Here is a 27,670-nt window from a genome sequence, read left to right as displayed (position 1 = left end):
GAGATATCATCAGTAACTCGGGGTGTTGACTAGAAGGATTTATTGAACCTGACAGCGAGAGAGTGAGATTAATATCAGAAGAGATAGAGTCAGTAATACAGAGTGCTAGCTGGGAAGAGTTAATGAGTTTGACAGTGTGAGGGAGCTGGATTAATATCAGCAGAGATACAGTAAGGATCACAGGGCAAGGTTCAGAAACTGTGACATTTCAGCTGCAAACATATTAATTCAGCTCCATCTCACAGTGCGACACACTAATAGAGCTCGTTCCTGGTATGATGCATTCAGATTGTACCAAGTTGTTAATAACAAGAGAAAAAAGCAGTGACAGAAATAGATAAAGCCAAAAAAAAAACAATTGTTGAATTAAATGGGCAGCATGGTGGCACGGTGGTTAGCACTGCTGCCCCACAGCGCCAGGGCTTGGGACACTGTCTGTGTGGAGTTTGCATGTTCTCCCCATTTCTGCATGGGTTTCCTCCGGGTGCTCCGGTTTCCTCCCACAGTCCAAAGATGTGTGTGTTAGGTTGATTGGCCATGCTAGTTTTGGGGAGATTAACAGGGAAAATATGTGGGGTCACAGGGATAGGGTGGATTTGTTGTTAGTGCAGGCTCGATGGGCCAAATGGCCTCCTTCTGTACTGTAAGGATTCTATGATTCTAAATGTTTTCAGAACATGAGACAGGATGAGAAAGACAAAATACTGTGGATGTTGCAATCGGAAACAAGAGTCAGAAAATGCTGGAAAATCTTATCAACAAAGAACAAAACAGCACAGGAAACAGGCCCTTCGGCCCAACGAGCCTGCGCCGCCATTTTAAAAGTATGAGTGCTCTCCTCTACCCATGACCTTTGTCTACACCTATTGGGGAAGATTGAGGGAAGATCAGGTCTGACAGGATCTGTGGGGAGAGAATAGAGCCAACGTTTCAAGACTGAATGACCGTCCTTCATCAGAGCTGCTGAGATTTTTCAATATTTTCTGTTTTGGTATAAAACAGGATGTGCCATTCAGGTCTATGAGCCAGTTTCCCCAGACAATGGCTGATGTGTTTCTTAACTTCTCCGACCTCCGTGGGCTACAGAGTATTTATTGCCCTTGGCTAACAAAGACCTATTAACCTCAGTTTCGAAATTTGCAATTAAACATTTTCTAATGGTAAGCTTAGAAAGTTTTTACCTTCGCTCAGTGGGCACAGTGGTTAGCAATGCTGCTTCATAGCACCGGGGATCCGGGTTCAATACCAGCCATGGGTGACTGCCTGTGTGGAATTTGCATGTTCTCTCCGTGCTACGTGTGTTGCCTCTGGGAGCTCCAGTTTCCTTCCACACCTGAAAGATGTGCAGGTCAGGTGGATTAGCCATGCTAAATTGCCTGTTAGTGTTGCAAGATGTTGAAATGGAATAGCCATGGGAAATGTGTGGAGTTACAGGGATAGGGCAGGGGAGAGGTCCTAAGTAAGACCCTTTGTCAGAGAATTGTTGCAGACTTGATGGGACTAATGGCCTCTTTTGCACTGTAGGGATTCTATCATTCTAATCAAAGAGGCCTTCTTGGCAAGACTGCCTCTTTAAGTTGGACAATTTGTGAAGACACTGAGGGTAATTTTCACCTTTGTCCCTGGCAGTGAGCAGGAAAGGCTTATTCATTCACAGAAGGCCTTGTTACAAAGGATATGAGAATTGAACTATTTGCATAAAGGCCAAATGGTATGGCCCAATGGTTTGCTGTTACTGTGCAAGGGATAAAGGTGAAGAGATAACTTAAAGGGGACATGATAGAATTCTTCAAAATGTCTTTTGTTATTCATGGGGTCCATTGATATAAGACAGTGGCCAGAATTTTACACTCCCCCAGCTCCCCCATCACCCCCTGACCCCCTGGGTCAGTTCTGAAGTGGTGAGATGGACAGGATTCCCTCCAAGATCCAACTGACCCAATTCAGATTTTGCAGCGCTAAGGCCCTTAAGTTGCCACTCGATTCCCCGTCTCAATGGCGGGTGTTAGAGCAAGATGGGAACATGAGAAAGTTAGAAACAACCATTTTGGGCAGGAAGGCTACTTCAGATTTCGGGCATCCTCCCCTCTGGGACCTGAGAACTCTGGCTTTCCTCCAAACCCCACCCCGCTCTCAGCCTAACCCTGACACTGAAATCACCTCCTCCCAATCCCGCCAGAGCAACCCTTGCCCTCTGACCTCCCAGCATCATGAAATAATGTAAATTTACCACCAAGGGAATGGTTGAGACAAATATCTTAGAGACTTTCAGGAGGAAACAAAACAAGAACCTGAGAAAATAGCGAGTAGAATGACTTTTTTTTTGTTCATTCATGCGATGTGGACATCTTTAGCTGGGCCAGCATTTATTGCCCGTCCCTGAGGGCAGTTAAGAATCAATCACTTTTGTGGCTCTGTAGTCACTCGTAGGCCAAACCAGATAAGGGCAGCAGATTTCCTTCCCTAAAGGACATTGGTGAATGAGATGGGTTTTTCTAACAGTCAGCTATGGTTTCATAGTCATCATTAGACTTTTAACTCCAGATTAGTGGGTAAAATATGTAGGGATATCGGGGTAGGGCCTGGGTGGGATTGTGACCGGTGCAGACTTGATGGGCTGAAGGGTCTCTTTCTGCACTGTAGGGTTCTATGATTTCTATTGAATTCAAGTTTCACCACCTGTCGTGGTGGGATTTGAACCAGGATCCCCAGAGCATTACCCTAGGCCTCCGGATTGCTTGCCCAGCAACACTACCACTCCGCCACTGTCTCCCCTAAAAGCTGAAATGAGGTCGCTGGAAAAGGAGTAGATTTATGTTGAAATTAAACACTGGGTGGAAAGAATTAAAGTCATAGAGGTTTACAGCATAGAACCAGGCCCTTTGGCCCAATTTGTCCATGCTGTCCTATTTTTAAACCCCTGAGCTAGTCCAAATTGCCCCCATTTGGCCCATATCCCTCTATACCCATCTTACCCATGCAACTGTCTAAATGCTTTTTAAAAGATAGAATTGTACTCGTCTCTACTACTTTCTCTGGCAGCTTGTTCCAGATGTTCACCATCCTCTGTGTGAAAAAGTTGCTCCTCTGGACACTTGTATCTCTCCCCTTGAACCTATACCCTCCCCTACCTTTGGGAAGATATTGGCTATCAGAATAATCCGTGTCCCTCATTATTTTATGGACCTCTATAAGATCACCCCTCAGCCTTCTACGGTCCAGAGAAAAAATGTTCCGATGTTGTATTTTCTCTGTAGAACTCAGCTGTCCTTTGTTCCTTAGAAAGGCTTATGGATAAACTTCACCCTTAAATGAAGCTCCAGAGATTCTTTAAAAGGCAGTGGCACATGATCTTTGAAAAAGCTCTTCATTTTTTTTTACACCAAGTTCCAATGGCAAGACACCCTTTTTAGCAGAAGTCCTGATGGAAACATCCTCTCTGTAAAAAAAGGGTTCCTTGTAACACTCTTCTTAAAATGGTTCGCAGCGATAAGAAACCTTTTTGGCAAGGGTCCGAGGCATCAAAACTTCCTTTTAGAAAGGGCTCTGATGGAAATATTCCCACTTCCAAAGTAGATCTGATGACGAGGTCAACCGTGGAGGATTTCCGGAAGTAAGATCGATATAGAAATGATATATATTCCTGTCAGGCAAAGAGTTTGCATTAGAAGGCAGAGTTTCAAGGATAAAGAGGAAGAAGCTTCAAAAGAAAGCATATGGTAACACCAGATTAACATGAGTACAAGTGACCATGAAAAAATATAGTGTGTGCCACTGAGATGAGAAGGAAGATTAGAAGCGATATGAGGGAATTATGAGGAAATGATAACATGTCACATAAAAGGAAACCAGAGGGGAGGTGTGAAGGATTTATTTTGCGCAGTGAGTTGTTACGATATGGAATGCGCTGTCCGTAAGGATTCAACAGGAACTTTCGAAAGAGAATTAGACATACAGTGGAAAAGATGCAGGAACAAATAAGGACAGCTGAAGTGTTCCCTGACTGGAAGGGCGGAGTCCGTTCATCCGTTTTCACAGTGTCTGCTTCATCTCGCCGATGGACCGCAACTCGGGACATCCTTACCTACAGCATATTGTACGGGAGCTCTTCAGCAGTCTAGGGCATTCAGCCTCTGATCTTAAGGTAAGCGTTCTCCAAGCTGGCCTTCAAGATACATGACAACACTGAGTCGCCGAGCAGAAACTGGTAGCCAAGTTACACACGCATGAAGATGGCCCTCAACGGGTTCATGTCAGACTATCTGTAACCCCCACCATCCTACCTGGCTTTGCAAAATCCTACAAACTGTCCTGGCTTGAGACAATTCACACCTCTTTAACCTGTGATTATCCCTCTCTCCACTCATGCTGTCTGTATCTGTAAAGACTTGATTAACTGTAAAGACTCGCATTCCAACCATTCTTCACATTCCAATCTGTAATCATTTTGCAATTGTCTCTCTGGCCATATATGCCATGATTGTGAATTAACCTCCACTCACCTGATGAAGAGACAGTGCTCCAAAAGCTTGTAATTCCAAATAGACCTGTTGGACTTTAACCTGGTGTTGTGAAGCTTGAAACAATTCATTATCCTTTCTCAAAACTAGGAAGTGGCCTATGAATGCCTTATTAAAGCCTTGCTCTTCAGAATTTTAACATCGCCATGTGGCCTCATCAGGAGTCAGTTTAGACCAGTGAGCACAGGGGGAACAAGCGAATGGGGTTTGGTGAATGTTAAGACACGGGCAGCAGAGTTTTGGATGTGCTATGGAAGGGGGGAAGTGAGAAGGTGGCCGGTACATTGAAACAGTTAAATCTAGAGGCAGCAAAGTCATGGATACGAATTTTAGCAGAAGAAATGAGACAAGTGACAGAGTTGGAGGTGGAAATCAATGGCCGTGAGTTCATCCCATGGTAAAATATGACACCAGTGTTACAAACAGACTGGTTCAGCCTCAGGGAGTTACCGACAGATGGCCCCTGTTTCGAACTGATACAAGGTGCTTTAAATAGATTCAAATTTCTGATGTGCGGTAGTTATTAGACATACAGCGGTTGGTGTAGAGGTTGGTACATTTATCCATTAAGATAAGACCATCATCAGCTTGAAATCACAGGAAGAAATCTTTATGCACTATTAATTCAGATGCAGCTGCTTTTCACATGGGCGATACCTGAACAGTATATTCCGAAATGAGTTTTACAGCTCTGTACTCCCTCGGGCCCTCTGTAAATGCAATCAAATCCATCTGCATCTCAGCAGCCAGTGTGACAGAACATTCTCTCCTGCTAATTTATAACAATTGACGGGTCCAGTCACAAGCCAAAAACAAATTTGTAACTGCTGTACTATGGCCGAATTCATTATCTTCTTTTGATCTCAGCAAGGTAAGCTGGTTTTAGAAGCACATTCCTTGAATCAGATCCTTCAAAGACATGGTTGGGTGCAGTGCATTGTCCCTTGAACACATATCTGCCCCATCTGAAGAAGTGCAGCCCCCACCACTCATTCCCATTTCCATTTCCATTCAGATACACCCCCACACAGAACAGTTTCCATTTTGGATACACCCCCACACAGAACAGTTCAGATCACTTTAACCTCGGAGTCTTACCACCTGTAAGGCAAGGAGACATGCCCATGCATGCTCAAGCCCCTGCCCTGCTCATACCCTTGTCTATTTTACCTACGGCAGTACAGTGGTTAGCATTGCTGCCTCAAAGCGCCAGGGACCCTTGTTCAATTCTAGCATTGGGTCGCTGTCTGTGTGGAGTTTGCATGTTCTCCCCATGTCTGCATGGGTTTCCTCTGTGTGCTTTGGTTTCTTTACAGCTTGAAAGAGGTGTTGGTTAGGTAAGTGCACTGGCCATGCTAAAACCTGCTTCAGTGTACCCAAACAGGCACCGGAGTGTGATGGCTAGGGGACTTCATTGCAGTTTTGAAGTAAGCCTACTTGTGACATTAATAAATAAACTTTAAACCAATTGTGATGTGAGTGTCAGAAGGGTTGCACTTGATTTCATTTGATTTATTATTGTCACATATATTAGCATACAGTGAAAAGTATTATTTCTTGCACGCTATACAGACAAAGCATTCATTCATAAAGAAGGAAATGAGGGTACAGAATGTAATGTTATGGTTATAGCTAGGGTGTAGAGAAAGATCAATTTAGTGTGAGGAAGAAGCTCTTCTTGAGTTGGTTGATACATGACCTCAGACTTTTGTATCTGTTTCCCAACAGAAAAAGGTAAAAGAGAGTATCTTTAGGATGTGTGGGGTTCTTAGTTATGCTGGCTGTTTTTCTGAGGTAACGGGAAGTGTAGACAGAGTCAATGGATGGGAGGCTAGTTTGCACTGATGGATTGGGTTACAGTCTCAACCTTTGTAGTTTCTTGCGGTCTTGGGCAGAGCAGAAACCATACCAAGCAGTGATTCAACCAGAAATAATGCTTTCTACAGTGCATCTGTAAAAGTTGGTGAGGTTCGGAGCTGAAATGCCAAACCTCCTTAGTCTTCTGAGAAAGTAGAGGTGTTGGTGGGCGTGGGGTGACCAGGACAGGTTGTTGATGGCCTGGATGTCTAAAAGCATGAAGCATTCGAGCATTGCTATATCACCCCATTGATGTCAACAGGGGCATGTCCTCCACTACACTTTCTGAAGTCAAAGGCAATCTCCTTTGTTTTGTTGACATTGAGGGACAGATTATTGTCATTATTGTCCACCATATCTCAACTGACCATTCAGAGCTGTACTGAGAGAGTGCTGCAAAGTCAAAAGTGTTGACGTTTTGGATAGGATGTTACACTGAGGCCCCTTCATCCTGTTGAGTGGATTTAAAAGATCCCATGGCACTATTTTGAAGGAAATTTGGTGAGTTCTCCACCTAGTGCTGTGGTCAATCCTGATCCCCAACCAAGGCCACTGAAGCAGTTTGTTTTACTGTTGCAGTTTGTGGGAGCTCGCTATGTAGAATCGTGTTTTCTATATTACGCCGATGACTTCAAGAGTACGTCATTGACTTTGAGAAGTCCTGATGTCAATAAAAGTGCCACGTAAATGCAAGTTATCTTTGTTTTCTTTCTCTCTGTTGATATTTCATTCAGTAACTTGATTAGATCTGTGAAATTCTTCGATGCAATGAGTTTGAAACTGGTCTGAGGAGGTCCCTTGACAAGCTTGTTTGCAATGCTTTGCTTTGCTGAACCATGTGAATAGAGAGGATTTGATTTCCTGCTCTGAGCTGAATTAGATGCTCAGGATGGTAGACGTGACCTGTAACCTCGACAACCTTGGCCAAGTGGGGCAGTGAGGTGGTAGACCAATTGGAGTCAGAACAGATCAAGCACCTTTCAGGAAAAGTGTCAATTAAGCTCCGACTGCAAAATGTGTCGATATTAATGTAGGAGGAACACCATTGGCTGTAAAAGTGATACCCATTGCCATCACATGTCAATTGATATTTGTTTAAGCTCACATGGGATCAGGGAGTCATAAAATAGTACAGCACACAAGAAGGCCATTCATCCTATTGAGTTTGTTCTTGCTCTTTCAAAGACCAACCTAATTAGCCCCACTGACACCACTACCACTAAGGTGGAGATGCCGGCATTGGACTGGGATGGGGCACTGTAAGAAGTCTCACAACACCAGGTTAAAGTCTAACAGGTTTATTTGGAATCACGAGCTTTTGGAGCACCTCTCCTTCATCAGGCGGTTGGACTCAACTCCCCTGCTTTGTTTCTGTGTGTGTGTGTGTGTGTGTGTGTGTGTACCTATGTTCCTTTGCATATTTGTGTGTATGTTGTGTGTGTACCTATGTGTTTCTGTGGACTCCACTCACCTGATGAAGGAGAAGCGCTCCAAAAGCTTGTGATTCCAAATAAACCTGTTGGACTTTAACCTGGTGTTGGGACACTGCTTATTATACCTCTACAACTGGGAGTCTGAGTGTGTGTGTGCGCGCGTGTGCATGCATTTGTTTAATTGTGTGTATGTTGTGTATGTACCTATGTTTCTTTGCATATTTGTGAGTATATTTGTGTATGTGTGTATGTTGTGCGCGTTCCTCTGTATATTTCTATAAGTATATTTCTATCTCTGTATGTATGTGTGTGCACGTTTGCGTCTGTGTGAATGCAAGAATCTGTAGATATAATTATCCTTGGTTGTTCTATCTTCACACTAGCCCTGTTCTGTCTGGGAAGTGCAGAGCGTGCTGTTTGATGCTGCAGCTTCTCAGCACCCTCAGGGGAGCTGAAATCTTTAATGTGTCATTTAATATGCTGGATAAATGACATCACTAATAATGAGGAACAATAGAATTACTCCTGAGCCATGTTAATTAACATTAACATGTGTTAATTGTAGACAGGAGCTTTTTGTATCCTTTCATTCTAATTGTTGATTAATATGTTATGCTGAAGCGGATTTCTTGCTGCCGTTTATGTGACACTCTTGTCAAAGACTTGTCTTCCTCCAGTATCACCCTGACTGCTTATCTTCTGCTGCGCTCTCAATCCTCATACCGGCCTTTTGGAGGCATGGGATTGATGCAGATCCATCCTTGTAACATTGTCCAACTCCAGCCTGCCTCAACTCATGTGCTGCTGGAACCCACGCGTCCATGTGTACCTGTCCAGGCCTGGATTCTGTGCTCCTGAGGCAGCTGCCAGAGTCAAGAAGTCTCCAGACTGACTGCACCTACCTCTGGACAAAGTGTCCCGAATCGCAGGATGTTCATTCCAGGGGCTTGGGGCAGGAGTTACAAGTGTAGCTTGGAGTCAGGCCCACCTGCCCCCCAAAGCAAATTAGAGGCAGACACAGGGGCTTGTAGGTACTGAGGCAGACTGGTTAATAGACCCTAGTCAATCTCATGAACTCTTCGGGACTTTGTCCCAACTGTTTTGTTAGGTGTTGGAAAACACCTAACAAAGAAGTACCAATGTTATGATGATAACACCTAAGGTTATGACAACAAGCAAGTATTGAAACTGATGGAACAGATTTTGTTCCACTCATATAAGTTGCTATTGTTGAAATTAGAGCAATGGTCTTCAGAAACACAACTTCCAGCCAGCACATGTCACAATTTTCTAACATTAAATTTTTAAAGGGCAGACCATTTAAATAACCTGACAGCTTGACAGTTCTATAGACCATTTCCATCCATTTACATCAATTCTAAAGATTCATGACCCACAAGCTGCAAGATAAAGCCCTTCTTGCAACCAAAAATTGGAAGGTTTGAAGTTCAAATGGCCTTCCTGAATTCGGCTTTCCCTTGTGTGTGAATTATGTTCTGCCCTGGTCTCCAATCAGAAAGGGGGATGGGACTTTTGGATGCAGGTCTTACTTTCTATTTTTAAAGGCCCCTGCATTCTCCACAACTCTTCAAAAACCTAGGTTGTTAAATCCAGATTTGGTGGTTCTAATTTTTTCCTGGCTGGACTTCCATTTCCCACTCTCCATGAATCCCTACAGTGCAGAAGAGGCCATTTGATACATTGAGTCTGCATCGATTCTCTGACAGAATGCTTTACCCTGGCCCTCTCCCTGGAACCCCACAGATTTCCCATGGCTAATCCACCTAATTTACACATATTGGGACACTAAGGAGCAATTTAGCATGGCCAGTCCACCTTACCTACACATCTTTGGAGTGTTGGAAGAAACCGGAGCACCCGGAGGAAATCCATACAGACATGGGGACAAAGTACAGACTCTACATAGACAGTGACCCAAGGCCAGAATTGAACCCGAGTCCCTGGCATTGTGAGGCAGCAGTACTAATCACTGTACCATCATGCCACCCTGAATTTGAGGACATCTAAAACACTGATGACCGTACTCTAATTTTCACCAGATTTGCTCACTTGTTGATCCTATTGCTCGTTGGCCTTTATTAGATTTCAGTCCAACACCAGCTCAATTTTCAATTTGTCGTCTAAAGTTTAAAATTCTTCCATTTTCTTGTTCCTCTCCATCTTTACAACCCATCAATCTGTCCTAATAATTCCTTATATGGCTCAGTGCCAATTTTCCTCTGATGAAATGCCTTGCGCCTTACGTTAAAGGCACAATACAAATGCAAGCTGTTGTGGTTATTTGCGATATTAAAGTTGCCTGATGACTCTCCTGTGTTTTCGGGTTTTTGGTTGTTGTGGAATTCCATTAACAACATCAATTATTTTCCACAAATGGTGGAGGCATCATTGAACAGATTCCTGATTCCAAATAGTGACCATCGGAATGTTCGGAATGGGAAGAGGGTCCCTCCAGGCTGCTCTGGCATTTACTGAGATTGTGGCTTATTCACACCTCAACTCTATTTGGTTACCTTTGCACCTTGATGTCCAGACCAATCATTAATCTATCGATCTCCTTCTCAATCAATGTTATTTTGTGACGAGTTTTAACCAGACACAGTAAGATTCAATTAACACCAGATGCAGTCCAGTTTCTGTCTGCATCACACCTCCTCTTTGTTTGATCTTCCGCCAATATTGGAGATGGACCATGAGTAACTCTTCCGATCCCATCCCAGGAAATCCCGAGAGTTCTTCAGTTGTTGCCACCTCTGCGCAAGCCAGAGACCTGATCCGAAAGTATGTTTTGATCCCGATATACAGCCAGATTTGTTTTAATTCATTAGTGGGACATGGGCGTCGCTAGCTGGCCAGAGTTTCTTGCCCTTCCCTAGTTGTTCGTGAACTGAGTGTCTCGCTCAGCCATTCCTGAAGGCAAGCAAGAGTCAACCACATTGCTCTGGAATCACTTGTAGGCCAGACCGAGTAAGGACGGCAAATTTCCTTCCCTACAGGACATCAGTGAACCAGATGGGTTTTTCCGACAATCAGCTTTGGTTTCATGGTCATCAGTAGATTCTTAATTCCAGATCCTTTTAATTGAATTCAAATTCCACCAGGTGCCGTGGAGGGATTTGAACCTGAGAGCCCCAGAGCATTAATTGAGTTTCAGGGTTACTAGTTGAGCGATAATGCCACTAGGCCATCACTTCCCCATCTCCTTGGATGTGCAGTTTGAGCTGGATGTACAGCCTTGTTGGATGATAGCCATTGAATGGGTATAAAGCTGAACGCACAGCTTTATGCGGGTTCAGACCAAGGCAGTGAAATAAAGGAACTGCATTTACATAGCACCTTTCACAAAATCAACATGGCCCATGTGTGCTTCACAGCCAATACAATAATTGGAGTGTAGTGGAGGAAATATCACTTTGTGCGCAGCAAAACCCCACAGCGAAGGATGGGCCTCTGTGGTGGGTACACTAATCGCCGCTTGTTGTATGAGGAATGGTTGAGGACTCTGGGTCTGTACGTGTTGAAGTTTAGAAGGATGAGGGGGATCTTATTGAATGCTGCGAGGCCTGGATAGAGTGGACGTGGAGAAGATGTTTCCACTAGAAAAGGAAAACTAGAACCAGAGGGCACAGCCTCGGGCTGAAGGGACGCTCCTGCAAAACAGAGATGAGGAGGAGTTTCTTCAGACAGAGAGTGGTGAATCTGTGGAACTCTTTGCCTGAAGAAGGCTGTGGAGGTCAGGTCACTGAGTGTCTTTAAGACAGAGGTAGATATGTTTTTGATTAATAAGAGGATCAGGGGAAATAGGAAAAAGGCAGGAGAATGGGATGAGAAAAAATATCATCCATGATTGAATGACGGAGCAGATTTGATGGCCCGAGTGGCCTAATTCTGCTCCTATGTCTTATGGTTTTATTTGATTTGATTTTTGATTTGATTTGATTTGATTTGATTTATTACTACCACATATATTAGAAGCATTGAAGAGATAACAACATTTCTAAACTGATGTGTGATAAAGATATAGCTTTTTCATCTTAAATCCAATAGCCGATGGCATAGTGGTTAGCACTGCTGCCTCACAGCGTCAGGGACTCAGGTTCAATTCCAGCCTTGGGTGACTGTCTGTGTGGAGTTTGCATGTTCTTCCCGTGTCTGCGTGGGTTTCCTCTGGATGCTCCGGTTTCCTCCCACATTCTGAAAGACGTGCTGGTTAGGTGCATTGACCCGAACAGGCGCCAAAAGTGTGGCAACCAGGGGAATCTCACAATAACTTCACTGTAGTGTTAATGTAAGCCTTACCTGTGACTAATAAATAAACTTTACTAATAGCTGACGATATAAAAACTGCGCTGAAGGTGATGCACTGAGATAAACAGCAAGGGTCTTCCCAGTAAAGTGAAGAGAGCAAGAGGTTACTGCTGAGCAAGCCTCTTCCTAGCGGCCAATTAATATTGAAAAATTTGAAAGGATTTTTTGCTTCATAAATGGTGCCAGTTATTACAGGAATATTAATACATATTGCGACTGTCAAAGCTTTGACCAGCAAATCTAATCTCAGCAATTTTGTTAAACATCTGCAACAATTGTAATGATTTGCTAATGCATATTTAATAACCCCACTGTAAAGTGAGGCATACGAGATATAATGAGGGTTAATGGAAATGAAATAATGAACTATTTTGAGTGGAAATATGAACAGATGTAAGAGGCATTTCAATCCACTGGCAATTCACGGCTGTTCATCTAAATGTCAACTGTGGCTCATCACGCTTGCCTCTGGGTCAGGAGGTTCAAGTCCTACTCGAATAACTTCCACAACAAGATCTCAGCTGACACATCAGTGCAGTACTGATGGCATGCTGATGTTCCAAGGGATACGTCTCTGCTCCTCAGGTGGACATCAATAATTTCATGGCTGGCTAATATTTAGCATAGAATTATAGAATCCCTATGGTGCAGAAGGAGGCCACTCAGCCCATCGATGCTGCGCCAACCACAATCCCACCCAGGCACATATCCCTGTAAACCCTTATTATTTACCCTGATAATCCCCCCCCCCCCCAGACACTAAATGGCAACTTAGCCAACCAACCTAACCCACACACCTTTGGGCGGCATGGTGGCACAGTGGTTAACACTGCTACTTCACAGCGCCAGGGACCCCGGTTCGATTCCCGGTTTGGGTCACTGTTTGTGTGGAGTTTGCACATTCTCCCCGTGTCTGCGTGGGTTTCCTCTGGTTACCTCCCACATTCTGAAAGATGTGCTGGTTAGGCGCATTGATCTGAACAGGCACCGGACTATGGCGACTAGCAGAATTTTGCAGTAACTTCATTGCAGTGTTAATATAAGCATTACTTGTGAATAATAAATAAACATTGTACTTTAACTGGACAATGAGGTTAGCTTTAAGAAGTTTCTGGAAGGAGGGAAGTGAGGTCGGGAGGTGGAGAAATGTGGGGAGCGGATCTTCGGAGCTTGGGGTCTGGGGGCAGCACGGTGGCACAGGGGCTAGTGCTCCAGTCTCACAGCACCAGGGACCCGGGTTCAATTCCTGTCTTGGGACACTGCCTATGTGGAGTCTGCATGTTCTCCTTGTGTCTGCATGGGTTTCCTCGGAGTGCTCCGGTTCCCTCCCATAGCCCAAAGATTTGCAAGTTAAGTCTCTTGGCTATGTTAAATTCCCCCTCAGTGTACCCGAACAGGCACCCGAGTGTGGCAATTAGGTGATTTTCACAGTAACTTCATTGCAGTGTTAATGGAAGCCTATTTGGGACATAAATAAATAATCTTTGGAATTTAAAAAAACTGAAGACACAGCCAGCAATGGTGAGGAAATTACAGCTGGTGACACGCAAGAAGCTGGAACTGGAGAAGCACAGGTATCTCAGAGGGTTGTGACATTGAAGGAGATGTTGTAGATAGGGAGAGTTAAGGCCATTCAGGAGTTGACAACATGGATGAGAATTTTAAAATGGAGATGGGGGCCAGTGAAGGTCAACATGTACAGAGGGATAGTGGAATGGGTTTGCTGTGAGTTACCATATCACCAACAAAATTTTGGATGGCCTCAAGTTTACTGAGGGTAGAATGTGGGTGAGCAACTAGGAGTGTCTGGAATAGTCAAACCTAGAGGTAACAGAGGCATGGATAGGGTTTCAGCAGCAGGTAAGCTGAGACAAGGGCGACATTGAGTAATGATATGGGAATGGGTGGTTTTACTGAAGGTGCAAATATATTTTCGGAAGCTCATCTCAACATCAGATATGATGCCAAGGGTGTCAATAAACTGGCTTAATTTCAATCGACTAGCAGAGGGAGAGATGAAATTGGTAGCTAGATTACAGAGTTTGGATCATGTCAGCTTTCAAGTTTTTTTTCAGGTTGATGCGAATATTTTGGGTATAGACCCTTCATCAGAATGTTCCAGTGTGATTTGACAAAACTTGAAATTTGAGCCTGCCTTTTCTGCTGGTAGTGACCAATCCTGTTGCCAACTCATTGGGTTGAGCAGTGGCCCCTTTCTCAGGTACGGCCTGGACTGCGAAAACCCCAAAATTGTTCTCAAAAAGTACATGAGAGCATACCTCTGACCAAATGTGTGCCACCTTCAATGCTGATGAAGGCAAGACAGCCCCAGTGGCCTAATGGACAAGGTTCTTTCTTTAAGAATGGAAATGTGTCACCCTTACCTGGTCTCGCCTACATGTGACTCCAGTCCCGCAGCTATGTGACTGATACGCAAAGGCCCTCTGAAATGGAGTCACAGTAGCACACAGTGGTTAGCACTGCTGCCTTACAGTGTCAGGGACCAGGGTTCGATTACCAGCTTGGGTCTGTGCAGAGTCTGCATATTCTCCCCATGCCTGCATGAGTTTCCTCCAGGTATTCCAGTTTCCTCCCACAATCCAAAAGACATGCTGGTTAGGTACATTGGCCATGCCTCAATGTACCTGAACAGGCACTGGAGTGAGGTGACTTGGGGATTTTCACAGTAACTTCATTGCAGTGTTAATATAAGCCTACTTTAAAGCAAGCCACTCAGTTCAAGGGTTATTAGAGATGGACAACAAATGCTGGTCTTGCAAACAATACCCTCACTCCATGAAAGGATGCACTTTTTAAAAAATCTGAAGCAAGTATTGGTCTTTTTACATAAAGGGACTGAGACCTGTTAAATCTCCACAACATTGGGTTACCCTCAGAACTCCTAGTCTGGTGCTTATTCCCTGTTAATATACATGGGTTAGGTGGATTGACCATACTAAAAAGAAAATTGCTCTTTAGTGTCAGGTGGACTAGCTAGGGTAAATGCATGGGGTTGTGGGGATAGGACCTGGGTGGGATTGGGAGTGGGCCGAATGGCCTCTTTCTGTACCGTTGGAGCGAAGAAAAATGGGAAAATCTGCATGAGAAGGTGTGCATGAATAAAGACAGACTTTCACATTGATGTAAAATAGATGAGTGAGGAGTTGGCAAGAGAGAGAGAACTGACAGCTGTGTTTCATAGACATCTCACAAACTGTTGCTGCCCTGTGGGCGGAGGGGTGCATTGCTGTGGCTTCGATGTAGGTTTACAAGGGACTGCAAGTTACGTGAGGGGATACCGGGTTGATTTGAGGCGAAGACAGGGATTCACTGGCATGGAGGGGGAGGAGAAAATGAGCCTGACCTCCATGGCCAAAGAGTTACACCCAGTGGAAATAAGTGGTCAGGGCACGACAAGACTTGGTTGGTTTTTGACTACGGCACTCCGGGTCACCCTCACTCCCTGGCCCCGTGGATTTAACAAGCTGTAGTGAATCTGCGGAGTAAGCCAAACCTGGGTGTGAATTCTATCTGTGTAGCAATCAGTCAGCTGTGCATTAGCTTAATGTGGAAAAGCTGCCAAAAGGAAATCATTGCCAACTGTTTACATCAATTTCATTGAATACAGCCATGGGAAAAATAACAACCTACTGAAGGGAAATCAAAGGAATCTCAGTGCCATTTAGGAACTTGACAGGTTTCTGTCAGTCATGTGTAGGTTACATCTGTTGTTCTACAGACAGGAATGAGGTGAATGATGTACACCTGGATATGCATTCATTCCATCTTTGGTTTCATTCCCCTCCATCTCCTCTCCCTCCCTATCTCTGTGACCTCTGAGATCGCTGCCCTCCTCTAGTCCGGCCAGTTGTCCTGGGATTCTCTCCCTTTCAACCTCCCTCCCTCACTTCCCTTCCTAAGAGGCTCTCTAAAATTTTGACCAAATTCTGATAAAAGTACACCTGGAAGAAGTATCTCAGGCCTTGGAAATGAGGAGACAGGAGATAAAAACATTGAGAGATCAATGACTCGGGGGCAAATGTTTAAGGGCACGGTGGCACAGTGGTTAGCCTTGTTGCCTCACAGTGCCAGGGACCCGAGTTCAATTCCTAGCTTGGGTCACTGTCTGTGTGGAATTTGCCATTCTCTCCGTGTCTGTGTGGATTTCCTCTGGGTGCTCCAGTTTCCTCCTGCACTCCAAAAATGTGCGGATTTACATGGGTAGGCCATGCTAAATTGCGCCTTCGTGGCAGGAGGACTAGTTGGGGCATGGCGGTATGGGGATACAGCCTGGATGAGATTGTAGTCGGTGCAGACTCAATGGGCCGAATGGCCTTCTTCTGCACTGTAGGGATTCTATGATCCTAAGGTAAGAGTAGGAGATTTCAAAACGTTGTGAGGAAAAGATTTTTCACCCAAGAGGGTGGTGGAAGTCTGGAACCTACTAGCTGAAAGAGAACCTCATAACATTGAAGTAGTATTTAGATGTGCACTTGCAATGCCAAGGCGCACAAGGTCAAGTGTTGGAAAATGGGATCAGAATAGTTGGGTGGTTTATCTTTGACTAGCGCAGATCTAATGGGCCAAGGAGCCTGTTCCTATGCTGTACACCTCTGTGACTCTGTCTCCTATGTTTGCATGTGGAAGTCCTGTTGGAAGGAGACTGGTCCCTGGGGGTGATTGAGGAGTGGAACAGAGTGTCACAGAGGGAGTGGTCCCTTCGGAAATCTGACACGGGAAAGGAGGGAGCAGGAAAATGGGTTTGGAGGTGACATCATACTGGAGGTGGTGGAAATGGTGGAAGATGATTCATTGGATGTGGAAGCTGAGGATTAGGGGAACGCTGTGTTGGAGGGAAAGGGATGAGAACAGAAATATGGAAATAGGTTGGACACCATTGAGGGCCCTTTTTATATTCATTTGTGGAACATGCACATCGCTGATTGAGCCAGTTTATATTACCCAACCCTAGTTACCCTTCGACTGGGTGGCTTGCTGAACCATTTCAGAGGGCAGTTGAGTCTCAACCACATTGCTGTAGCTCTGGATTCACATATAGGCCAGACCAGGTAAGGATGGTAGATTTCCTTCCCGATAGGATGTTAGTGAACCAGAGGGGGTTTTTTTTTTGCCGACAATGGTTTCATGGTCATCAGCAGATTCTTAATTCCACATACTTTTTACTGAATTTAAATTCCACCATCTGCCATGGAGGGATTTGAACCTGGATCCCCAGCACATTAGCTGAGTTTCTGGATTAATGGCCTAGTGATAATACCACTAGGCCTTTGCCTCCCCATTCCTCCCCTGTCAACCATTGTAGCGAGGGAGGAGGTGCATGAGTGGGGTGGAGAGGGTGATCCTTAGTTGAGGAAAAAGGTTATGGGAGGTTGCATTAACAGAACAGATGTGACGGAGACAGAGAAATGGAGATAATGGAATGGATTTCTTACAGGAAGCAGGGTGTGAGGATTTGAGGTGTTAGAACAGTGGAATTATATCCAAACCTTGGTTGATAATCACGCCTGTGAAGAATCAGGGATGTTTTACCACATTAAAGGTACTGTATAAATATGAGTGATAGAAACATAGAAGATAGGAACACAAGGAGGCCATTTGGCCCTTCCAACCTGCTCCGCCATTCATCATGAGCATGGCTGATCATCCATCTCATTAGCCTAATCGTGTTTTCTCCCTATAACCTTTGATCCCATATATCATATACATAATATACTTGCTTATATAATATAATATATACTTGTTATATAAGATAAGCAACTATTCCCCTTAGTTGAAGAGTTATTCACAAAGCGACATTGCTTCAAGGTGAGGGGCAGATGGTTTAGGGGGGATATGAGGAACAACCTTTTTACCCAGAGGGTGGTGATGGTCTGGAATGTGCTGCCTGGGAGGGTGGGAGGCAGGTTGCCTCACAGCCTTTAAAAAGCATCTGGATGAGCACTTGGCAAATATTAACCTTCAGGGCTATGGGCCAAGTGCTGGCAGATTAGGTGGGACTTCAGGTGCAGACTTGATGGGCTGAAGGGTCTTTTCTGCACTGTATGATTCTGTAATTCTAAGTTGCAGTTTTAGTATTGCAAAGCTTGTGTGCATTTCCCTTGACCGCAGTCCCTTCCTGGTGTATCTTTCCCACACAAACTGCACAGCTCACCACTACTTTCCAGATAACAAGTGGAGTTGGCCAACTGTTGGCTTTGTCAGCAATGCTCACATCCTGCAAAGAAAATTACTTGAGCGGGAGATCATCAGCCATGATTTTTTTTGAATAGAGGCACAGGCTCAACGGTTAAATGACCTACTCCTGCTTCTAATTTCCTTTCTTTCCTAAGAATAAACAAAATTGTCCTTTCCACTTCAAAATCCTTGAATGTGCTGTCACTAAATTTGTGCCCACCTTTCCAGGAGCTCCATATTTGAATCACTCCAGTCACCTTGCTACAGTATCAAAACACAGCATCAAAAGGGGCGACACAGTGGCACAGTGGTTAGCACTGCTGCCTCACAGCGTCAGGGACCTGGGTTCAACTCTGGCATCGGGTCACTGTCTGTGTGGAGTCTGCATGGGTTTCCTCCGGGTGCTCCAGTTTCCTCCCATATTCTAAAAATCTGTGAATTAAGTTGATTGACCATGCTAAATTCTCCCTTAGTTAGGGGGATTAGTAGGTTAAATACATGGGGTTGCAGGGATAGGGCTTGGGTGAGTTTGTAGTTGGTGTAGGCTCGATGGGCTGAATGGCCTCCATCTGCACTCTAGGGAAAACTGCTCCTAGCAAAACCACAAACGACATTTTACATGAGTTTGATGGAACTATCCATCCTCACATTCAAACTGTTTACAACCTAACCACACTGTCCTCATCCAACACCTCCCAACCTTCCTCCAGATGGGTGGGAATGTTCTCGCGTGGTTCCACTCTTAGATGAATGGCGGGGCAGGCTCGAAGGGCTAGATGGCCTACTCCTGCTCCTATTTCTTATGTTCTTATACCTCAGTATAGCCAGATGGCTTCACTTCTCACTCGCAGACCATTCGCTCTGGTAAAGCCCTCTCCTTTGTCGGTGACTATCAAAAACATGACATTGGTGTTCAAATCTACATCAATATTTCTGCTCGACTTTACCACCATATCTCGCAAACGCTCTTCCTGATGCTAAAGTTCTCATCCAACAGGCAGTGCTGGATGAACAGAAATTTCCTCCAATTAAACATGACACTCCATTCCTCAGCCTCCAGGTTCATCCCTCGGCCTGCAACAGGTTGAGGCTGAACCCATCTTTCTGTCACTGTGGGAGAAACCAGAGCACCTGGAGGAAACCCACACAGACATGAGGAGAATGTGCAAACTCCGCACAGACAGTGACCCGAGGCCAGGAATTGAACTCAGGTCCCTGGAGCTGTGAAGCAGCAGCGCTAACCATTGTGCTACCGTGTCCTTACTCACACCAAGGTCCCTGTCAGCTACCACTCCTTTGCTGACTTATACTGCCTCCTATTTAATCAACCCCTCAGTTATAAAATTCCCACCCTTGTTTTGCATTCCTCCATGATCATCCCAGCTTTGTAACCTCCAACAGTCCCACAACCCTCTGATATCTCTGCATTTCTCTAAACCATGCCTTTTGAGTATTTCCCATTTTAATCGCTCCACCCATGGCAGCTTTGTCTTCAACTGGTCCTATAAGCCTTGGGGTTTCGCCCCAACCCTCTCCATTAAAGTTAAAGTTTATTTATTAATGTCACAAGTAGCTTACATTAACACTGCAATGAAGTTACTGTGAAAATTCCCTGGTTGCCATCCACTGGCCCCTGTTCGGGTACGCTGAGGGAGAATTTGGCATGACCAGTGCACCTAACCAACATATCTTTCAGACTGTGGGAGAAACCAGAGCACCTGAAGGAAACCCACGCAGGCATGGGGAGAATGTGCAGACTCCACACAGACAATGACCCAAGCTGGGAACCAAACCCAAGTCCCTGGCACTGTAAGGCAGCAGTGCTAACCACTGTGCCACTCTCTCTTCTTATCTCTTTTTCCTCATTTAAATAAATTCCTTTAAACCTTCTCCCTAACCAAGTTTTTCATCATTTTCTCTGAAAACTTGTTATCCAATGGCTAAAGAAGAAATTCCAGACTTATCAATGCCTCAAAAGAGCAATTTTTTTTCTGAAGTGGGATGCCCTAGTTCCTGAAGATACAACACAAGCAATTTGTATATGGTTAGGTAATTATGCATCTCAATGTCAAATTTATCTGGATCATATTTCTGTGAAGTACATTGGGATGGTTTATTGCATTAAAAATTTATATTAACATAAATTTGTGATGTTTCTTATCTATCCCTACATTTGTACAGTGGGGCTTAATGTGCATTTTGATTTATTACTATCCAGGACTGTATAGCTTGTGTGTACTCAGTCCCTATTCCCATATAGAGCAGGACACATCACCAAAGGAAACACAGTCTAGTTCCCATTGTTCCTTCCAATTCTATGCCACATCTAGTTGGAGTTTAACACTATGTGGTCACTCAATGTTACATAGAAACTAGAAGCAAGTAGGCCATTTGGCCCTTTGAGCCTGCTCCGCCATTCATTTTGATCATCGAATTCAATATTCTGATTGCCCCTACTCCCCATATCCCTGGATCCTTTTAGCCCCAAGAGCAAACTCTAATTTCTCCTTGAGCGTTTTGGCCTCAAATACATGCTCTGATAGTGAATTCCAAAGATTCATCATTCTCTGGGCGAAGAAATTTCTCCTCACCTCAGTTATAGATAGAAAATTCATAGAACCCTACAGTGCAGGAGGCCATTCAACCCATCAAGTCTGCACCGACCACAATCCCATCCAGGCCCTATCCCCATAACCCATGCATTGCTCCAGCTAAACCCTTAACATTTAGTGGCAATTTAGTATAGCCAATCTACCTAACCTACACATCTTTGGACTGTGGAAGGAAACCAGAGCAGCTGGAGGAAGCCCAGGCACTCACTAGGAGAACATGCAGACTCCACACAGACAGTGACCCAAGGCTCAAATGGAACCCAGGTCCCTGGCATTGTGAGGCAGCAATGCTAACCACAGTGCCATCGTGCCACCTCAAGGTCTGAAAGATTTACCTCTTATTCTCAAGCTATGACTTCTAGTTCTGGACTTCCTCACTACTGGGAAGACTTTTTCTGAATTTACCCTGTCTAACCCTGTTAGAATTTTATAGGTTTCTATGAGATCCCCTCTCAATCTTCTAAACTCCAGGAAATATAATCCTAACCAATTTAGTCTCTCCCCATATGACAGAGCTGTCATCCCAGGAATCAGCCTGGTAAACCTTTGCTGTACTCCCTCTATAGCAAGGACATTCTTCCTCACAGAAGAACACTAGAACTGCACACACTACTCTAGGTATAGCCTGATCAGTGCCCTATTCAATTGCAGTAAAACACCCCTGTTCCTCAATGCTGCATATATATGCAGTGTATCCTGTAAAGAGTAAAGTGAGGGGGATTATCATATCAAGGCTCCAGCCTATAATGAAGCTTCTCTTGGGACCCACGCAAAGTGCTTTGTTATAAATGGCTTAATCCCATCTTGAGCTTGTTAGTAATTTGCTGCAGTGAGTGCTACAGAACACATGTGTCTAATTGACTTGGGTTTAATTAAACAAAACACAGTTGCTTCAACCTCTGACCAGGGCTAATAGTATGACATTCTGCCATGAGGAGCCCCTGTAGATTTTATTATTACTTACTTTTGGACCACATTAGTTCAGTCTGGAGCTTACTTTCTCGCAATCATTTACATTGAATCATTCAACTGTTTTCTCCAAAACCTTAGGAGGTTGTGGAGGGGTGGGGCAGAGGGTTGCTGGAGGTGTTAGTGTTGATACAACAGGAAAGGAAAGATGGCAGAAAAGGTATCAATCGGGAACTATTGATGATATATCACAGGAGGTGTCATTCGAGTTGCATTGAGCTTGCATGCCCTTTGGCCTGTCTAGTCTTTGTCAGCACTTAATGCTCCACAAAAGTCTCCTCCCTCACCATGTCCTTTTACTTCTGTAAGAAGTCTCTAAGACAAGACTCTTAGCAGTGTAGAGGATCAGAAGGACCTTGGGGCCTGGGTCAATAGGACTCTTAAATCAGCCTTGCAGGTAGAGGATGTGGTTAAGAAGGCATGTGGTGTACTGGCCTTCGAGGGATTGAGTTTAGGAGTCGGGAGATAACGTTACAGCTTTATAAGACCCTAGTCAGACCTCTCTTGGAGTACTGTGCTCAGTTCTGGTCGCCTCATTACAGGAAGGATGTGAAAGCTATTGAAAGGGTGCAGAGGAGATTTACAAGGATGTTGCCTGGATTGGGTGGCTTGCCTTATGAGGATAGGTTGAGGGAGCTCGATCTTTCTCCTTAGAGAGACGAAGGTTGAGAGGTGACCTGATAGAGGTGTATAAGATGTTGAGAGGTATAGATCGGGTGGATTCTCAGAGGCTTTTTCCAAGGGCTGGAATGGTTTCTATGAGAGGACACAGGTTTAAGGTGCTGGGGAGTAGGTACAGAGGAGATGTCAGGGGTAAGTTTTTTTCACTCAGAGGGTGATCGGTGAGCAGAATCGGCTGCCGTCGGTGGTGGTGGAAGCAAATTTGATAGGGTCTTTCAAGAGACTTCTGGATGAGTACATGGGACTTAATAGAATTGAGGGTTATAGGTAAGCCTAGGGTGCCAGGCAAAAGGCCGGGAATTATAGGCTGGTTAGTTTAACGTCTGTTGTAGGTAAAATGTTAGAATCCGTCATCAAGGAGGAAATAACGAGGCATCTTGAGGGGAATTGCTTGATAGAGCAGACGCAGCACGGTTTCGTTAAAGGGAAGTCGTGTCTGACAAATTTATTGGAGTTCTATGAGGATGTGTCTAGGGCGGTGGATAGAGGAGAGCCGGTGGATGTGGTCTTTCTTGATTTTCAGAAGGCATTTGACAAGGTACCTCACAAGAGGTTATTGCAGAAGGCCAGGGGGCATGGAGTTGGGGGTAGGGTGTTAGCGTGGATAGAGGACTGGTTGTCAAATAGGAGGCAGAGAGTGGGGGTCAATGGGTGCTATTCGGATTGGCGGTTGGTGTCTAGTGGAGTGCCCCAGGGGTCGGTGCTGGGGCCTCAGCTTTTTACCATTTATATAGATGATCTGGAGGAGGGAACCGAGTGTATGGTGCCGAAATTTGCTGATGACACCAAGATTGGTGGAACGGCAAATTGCGCGGAGGGTGTGGAGAGTCTGCAGAAGGATCTAGATAGGCTGGGCGAATGGGCCAGGAACTGGCAAATGGAATTTAATGTTGGCAAGTGCAAGGTGGTCCACTTTGGTAGGAATAATGGTAGGAAGGATTATTACTCACGTGGAGAAAAACTGCAGCAGGTGACAGTGCAGAGGGACCTCGGGGTCCTTGTGCATGAGTCGCAAAAACCCAGCTTGCAAGTACAGCAGGTGGTCAGGAAGGCAAATGGGATGCTGGCCTTCATAGCGAGGGGGATTGAATATAAAAGTAGGGAGGTCTTGCTGCGGCTGTATAGGGCATTGGTGAGACCGCAGCTGGAGTACTGTGTGCAGTTTTGGGCGCCATACTTACGCAAGGATATTTTGGCCTTGGAGGGAGTGCAGAGGAGGTTTACTAGGCTGATGCCGGAGTTGAGGGGGTTGAGCTATGAGGAGAGACTGAATAAACTAGGCTTGTACTCGTTAGAGTTTAGAAGAATGAGGGGAGATCTCATTGAGATGTATAAGATAATGAATGGAATGGATAGGATAGAGGTGGAGAGACTCTTCCCGCTCAGAAAGGACAGTAGGACTAGGGGGCACAGCCTCAAGATAAAGGGGGGGGCGGTTTAGAATGGAGTTGAGGAGGAACTTCTTCACTCAAAGGGTGGTGAATCTCTGGAATTCTCTGCCCGTTGAGGTGGTGGAGGCTGCCTCGCTAAATATTTTTAAGACGCGGGTTGATGGGTTTTTGATAAGAGAGGGGATTAAGGGTTATGGGGAGAGGGCGGGAATGTGGAACTGAGTCACGACAGATCAGCCATGATCTTATTGAATGGCGGGGCAGGCTCGAAGGGCTAGATGGCCTACTCCTGCTCCTATTTCTTATGTTCTTATGTATGGATATCATCGGCACAATTTGTGGGCCAAAGGGCCTGTTGTGCTATAGTTTTTCTATGTTCTATGTTCTTTTTATGAGATTAAATAGCATTTAGTTGCGGAAGGTAAGCTAGTCGAGATCTGGAGAAATCCGAGGTTTTGAGTATTGTAAATATTTTAGGAACCTGCGAAGTCTTGGCTTCACATACTTTAGAAAGATAGCACTCATGGCAGTGATGTATTCCCTCAGTCGTATCCTGAAATGTAGTTTACCTGTTCAGATCTTCATTAAAGTAGTGAATACACTTCATAAAGTAAGTGTATGGGCATTGGGACATCATGCAAGGTGCTTTATAGATGCAAGCCTTTCCTTCTGAATGGAACATGAAACCGTGAAGCATGTTGGCAATTGAGGCAACTCACATCCAAGGTTTTGGATTGGAGGGAAAGGCAAGAGAAATGATGAAGAGTGCCATATCCCGTCTCCCAGGGCACTGTCACTAAGTCAGTACAGAACTTTGCCATTCAGTTCACTTTGCCATTTTGTTTTTGTTTGTACTTCAACGGTGAATCTCTCCGAGTGGAATGAAAAGCAGTGCTTGTCAATAATATTAGACCATTGTTCCGCTTGGCAAGGTCATTGTTCTCTCAAATGCGAACTTCTCCGATTTTTCTGGTTCCTAATATAAATGGAAATGTTTCTTTGTGTTGAGGTTCGTTAAAAGCAGTTCACTGAACTGGGACTTTAATTGTTTGTGTAGATTCGTAACAAATGATTCAATACTGCCAGTCTTGCTGAACCATAACCTTTCTTTTCCCCCATCGTAAAACTAATTTACTATTTTGTGAAAATACATGTAAACACAATCCTGCTTTATGTTCTTTTGGAGGTTTGTTGCCATCCATCACCCTTCCCTCAACATCATCTCTCTGGGATTGTTTCTCAGGGAGTTAGATAGGGAAAAGGAATTTGTCAAAATGCCACAGAATCTCTACGGTTCAAAAGGAGGCCATTTAACTCTTCAAGCCTACACCAACAACAATCCCATCCTACACTGTAACCCCTCACATTTGCTATGCAAGTCTCCTTTTTGCTAATGGACAATTTTGCATAGCCACACATCGTGGAAGGCGCTTTATAGATGCAAGCCTTTCTTTCTGAATGGAGCATGAAACCCACACATCTCTGGAGTGTGAGAGGAAATCAGAGGAAACCCATGCAGACACAGGGAGAACATGCAGATTCTGCACAGTGACCCAAGCCAGGAATCAAACCCAGATCCCTGGCGCTGTGAGGCAGTAGTGTTAACCACTGGGCCATCGTGCCACCTCTGTCAAATCACTTGTTTTTTTTAAATATGTTAATTTATTTTCTCACCCTAATGAATTTTAAGCTCAACCTTTCCAAATTTAGGCATTTGGATCTCAACATCCGAGTCAGGCTCAGTGTGGTTCAGCAGAGTAAAGCTGTCTCTGCTTTGCCTCAGGACCAATGCGTGTCTCAAAACTCAGCAACTTGAGTCTACATTGTGAGAAAATGAAATAACATTTATAGTGGGATTGGTATGGCCTTGCAACATCACAAAGCACTATGGAACCAAGTAAATATCTATACAATGTAGTCACTGTTGTCATGTAGGAATGGAGTCCAATTCACACACAAAAAGAAAGCCCACCAATGCCTCTACTACCCCAGAGATATTGGGAATTCAGCATGTCAGCTACGAGTCTCACCAATTTTTACAGGTGCACCATAGAAAGCATCCCTTCTGAATGTCTCACAGCTTGGTATGGTTCCTGCCCTGCCCAAGAATGCCAGGAACTACAAAGGGTTGTGAATGTAGCCAAGTCCATCACACAAACCAGCTTCCCATCCATTGACTCCGTCTACACTTCCCACTGCCTTGGAAAAGTAGCCTGTGTAATCAAGGTCCCTACGCGCCCTGGACATTCTTTCTTCCATCTTCTTCCATCAGGAAAAAAGTCTAAGGTCACATGCCAACCAACTCAAGAACAGCTTCTTCCCTGCTGCCATCAGACTATTGAATGGACCTATTATATATTAAGCTGATATTTCTCTTCACCCTATCTCTAACTGGAACCCTATATTCTGCACCGTCTTGTTTCCTTTTTCCCTGTGCACTCTAAGAACAGTATGGATGGCACGGTGGCACAGTGATTAACGTTGCAGCTTCACAGCACCAAGGACCCAGGTTCGATTGCAGCCTTGGGTCATTGTCTGTGTGGAGTTTATTTGTTCCCTCTGTGTCTGCATAGGTTTCCTCCAAATACTCCAGTTTCCTCTCACAGCTCAAAAGACATACTGGTTACGTGGGTTGGCCATACTAAATTCTCCCTCAGTATACCCAAGCAGGCGATGAGATTTTCACAGTGACTTCACTGCAGAGTTATAATGTAAGCTACTTGTGACTAATAAATAAACATTTTGCTTTACTTTTTGCTTTGTTTGTATAGCACTTAAGAAACAATACTTTTCACTGTACCACATTACATGTGAAAATAATAAATCAAATCAAAATCAAATCTAAAAAATCTTACATACAGCGATATGATCATGGCCAGATACTAAATGTTTACTATCAAATAAATCGATTGGACTAAAACCTGGTGTTGTCAGACTTTTTACTGTGTTTACCCCAGTCCAACGCTGGCATATCCACATCTTGGAGGATAAAGACAGACCAGGGCACTTGGGAGAGATCGACACAAGAATGCTTGTGGGTTCAAGTACCTCTCTGGAGACTTGAGAAAAAAATTGCAATGGACACACTCAGTTCAGCATTGAGGGAGTGCTACATTGTCAGAGATGATATCTTTCAGATAAGATGTCAAGCCAAGGCTCTACCTGCCCTCTCAGGTGGATATAAAACATTCCATAGTGTTATTTTGAAGAAAAGTATGAGAGTTTTCCCTGACTAGGTAGGCTTGGATTGTTTTCTCTGGAGCAGAGAAGACCATAAGACACAGGAGTAGACTTAGGCCACTCAGCCCATCATGTCTGCTCTGCCATTCAATCATGGCTGATCTTTTTCTCATCCCCATTCTCCTGCCTTTTCCCCATAATCTTTTATACCCTTATTAATCATGAAGCTATCTCTGTCTTAAAGACACTCCATGACCTTGTCTCCACAGCCTTCTGCGGCAAAGATTCACCACTCTGTGGCTGAAGAAATTCCTCTTCATCTCTGTCTTAAAGGATCATCCCTTTAGCTTGAGGTTGTGCCCTCTGATTCTAGTTTTTCCTACTAGTGGAAACATCTCCTCCACATCCGCGCTATCCCGGGTCTCGCAGTATCCTGTAAGTTTCAATAAGATCCCCCCTCATCCTTCCAAACTCCAACGAGTACATAAGAACATAAGAACATA

General features: G+C 44.5%; 1 protein-coding gene across 3 annotated transcripts in view; it reads left to right on the top strand.

The window, feature by feature from the left end:
- The window catches only part of ncam2a (neural cell adhesion molecule 2a), a 1,336,232-nt gene that overhangs the window by 874,606 nt on the left and 433,956 nt on the right, over positions 1–27,670 (top strand). The window lies entirely within an intron of this gene.

The sequence above is a fragment of the Carcharhinus amblyrhynchos genome, chromosome 15 (genome assembly GCF_965287045.1).
Source record: "Carcharhinus amblyrhynchos chromosome 15, sCarAmb.v2.hapA, whole genome shotgun sequence".
NCBI classification, from domain to species: Eukaryota; Metazoa; Chordata; class Chondrichthyes; order Carcharhiniformes; family Carcharhinidae; genus Carcharhinus; species Carcharhinus amblyrhynchos.
Note: the sequence above shows the minus strand (reverse complement) of the source record. Positions and strands in the feature narration are given on the sequence as shown.